We start from the raw sequence: 2,811 nt of genomic DNA on the forward strand, positions 1-2,811 counted from the left end.
ATTTATTATTATTAATAAATTAATTATTATTTTTATTTTTATTTTTATTAATTAATTATTTTTTATTATTATTTATTTAATTTTGCTGCTGAGTGTATTAAGACCTGAGAACATCTTCCTACATCATAAGTACTTACGAATTGTTTTGTCTATTTTATTATTGTAGCTTTAGCCGGACGATTTTACTTTATTTTTAATCACCGTTATAAATGTACTCCCTTGAGCAGAAAATTCAGTTTATTCTTTAAGTTTAACGATACTATTTAACTATAATCACGTAATTGTACAATATATTTGAAATAGAAGAACGCTTGCGAAGCATATTATTATTTACGTTTGTCTTTATTTTCAGATTATTATTATGCAAACAGACAATTTTTTATTCATGTATTACGTAAGAAATAAAGGCAGTATTTATTTTATTAAATTTTCATTATTTATGTAACACAATATGGAAAAAGGTCAAATGCCGATATTGTTCATAGTTTTTTCTTTTTATTTAAGATAAGATATCTTAAGTACAGTCTTAAGATGTCCCAAACTAATCATAACAGAGCCGTATGAGCGTCTTAAAAGACATCATTTATGAATACTAGTCACGGAATGGTACACGCAACTGAGGCGCGCGCGCCGGCCCTGAATGCTACATAGGTCCGAGCGCTTATTCGTTAACTTCATCAAGCTCTCATGCAAAAACTATTTGTCGGACGCAATTTTGCTAAAGAAAAAAGTTGTTTGTTTTAGCATAGAGTATCATGTCCTGTACTCCGAATGCGCGATTATGGATCACCCTGTATAGAGCTCCTATTATGAGATACCACGTTCATTTTGGATAAATGCTAGAAGTCTATAGGCAGAATTTAAAAAAATAATATGTCATTTTGAAGGGGATTTAATAAGCTTGAAGACGTTATATAAAATTTAATTTAAATTCCATTTTTTTTTGAAAATTGAAGAAATGTAAAAAGTGAGCAAATCACAAAGTCAAAAAATTGTGCTCCTAATCTAATATGAGATGCCCCGAGAAATCGATAGTAAAACGCAAAGTATATCAGTATTGCAATTAAAAAATTTGATTTAATGTTTCTAAAATACGAAAGAACACAGCCAGTGTGCGCAAAAAGTGAGCATGCGATAGATTGTACCTAGAACTCGTCTTCAGGTAGTCGGAATCAAGCATCGCAGAAATAAGCACTCGACGTTCATTCAGATTGTCTTTTTTATTATTGTACAATAATATTTATACTTTAGCAACGTTTTCACTATAACATAGGAGCATGGGTTATTTCATATTAGAAATATCCTGGGTACCTCATATTACGATTTCCACACTTTATGGTTTTACGATCATCAAATCTATCTTCTATAATTAAACAATTCAATATATCCCGTATTTTTCTATTAGTACGACCTTACTTTATCACTACAAGAAGAATTTATTGCCAAATATTTATTTATCAAATAATAAACAAGGTTTAAAGGGTCATCTCAATGAAACTTGAAGACATTTAAATTCTAAAATCTTGTTTTACAATGATTACAGGCATGATCCAATAATGAATTTTCTACTAAATAGTTTTCAATCCAAGAGCAATAAATTCATGGTGGAATCAATAGATAGCGTTTATTAGTTTAGCAGAAACGCCGCTATCTCATATTAGGCGCCCATCTCATAATAGAGATATTCCTCTAATATATTAGATATGGAAATAAGTTTCCGCCTATTACAGAGATGTCGTTAGTAACACTTGTGTGTTTGATAAAACTGCAATACATGTATTTGAAAGGTGTATGTTCAAGCTTTTGAGCCCAGTAGTTGGCATTCGTCCCAGGCTTGAATTTGTTTGAACCAAGCTTTGAAACAAAAACGACCGGAATGAGACAATAGGCACGATAAGCTGATTCTGCTACATAACAACACTGTTAGAAATGATCTTAAAGTTCATTAACTTTTAAGTTACATAATTGAATTTAATTTGAATTTAATTTTATGACATTACATTAAATTTAATGTATTTGTAACTAAAAAGTATATTTATGTACATGTACATAAAATTTAATATATTTTTCATGAAAATTTGTGATATTTAATGTACTTTTCATAAAATTTTATTAAAAGTACATTAAATTTCATAAATTTAATGTACACGTTCATTACATTTAAGTAACTACTGTAACTTAATTTTCAGTTAAATCATTCATTACTTTTAATTTCATTCGTAACCACCAGCTTCATTTACATGTAAAGGAAGCTCGTGATTACATTTCTAACAGTGTAGGTCACACGTTGCAAATCCAGTCAAGAAATACTTAGAAGGAGTAAAGTGGGAAATTCTATCCCACCCGCCATATTGCTCCTTCAGATTTCCATTTGTTCCGGTCCATGCAGTCGGCCCTTTCTGGAGAGCGATTTAATTCTTATGAATTATCAAAAAATAGCTTAATGAATGGATCGCTTCAAAAGAATCAGATTTCTTCCTTCGACAAATCCGTTTATTACCTGAAAGGTGGAAGAAAGTTGTCGCTTCCGATGGAGCATACTTTGAACGAACTCATTCTGTATTGTTTTGTTTAAATAAATACATCTTTTTCATTAAGAAAGGACGAAAACTTATTTCCATATCCAATATATAATTTTATATAATTGTATATAATTACATATATTTATATATAATTATATATAAATTTATATATACAATTATATATAATTATATACAGGATGTCCCGACCTTTTTTGCTAATCACTTTTGTGTAGATAGAGCGGACTAAACTGAATCGAAAAGTCCTCTACTATTTTGCAATTTTCGCAAT

The 2,811-nt window shown here is 29.6% G+C and overlaps 1 long non-coding RNA gene across 1 annotated transcript in view; it reads right to left on the bottom strand.

The window, feature by feature from the left end:
* Positions 1-1,232: 1,232 nt before the first annotated feature.
* Positions 1,233-2,811, bottom strand: part of LOC108761705 (uncharacterized) — a 20,189-nt gene continuing 18,610 nt past the window's right edge. Inside the window, exon 3 of the long non-coding RNA XR_001940135.1 lies at positions 1,233-1,245. This is a non-coding gene — a long non-coding RNA (uncharacterized LOC108761705). The remainder of the gene's footprint in view (positions 1,246-2,811) is intronic.

Source organism: Trachymyrmex cornetzi, unplaced genomic scaffold (assembly GCF_001594075.2).
Source record: "Trachymyrmex cornetzi isolate Tcor2-1 unplaced genomic scaffold, Tcor1.1 scaffold1094, whole genome shotgun sequence".
In the NCBI taxonomy this organism is placed as follows: domain Eukaryota; kingdom Metazoa; phylum Arthropoda; class Insecta; order Hymenoptera; family Formicidae; genus Trachymyrmex; species Trachymyrmex cornetzi.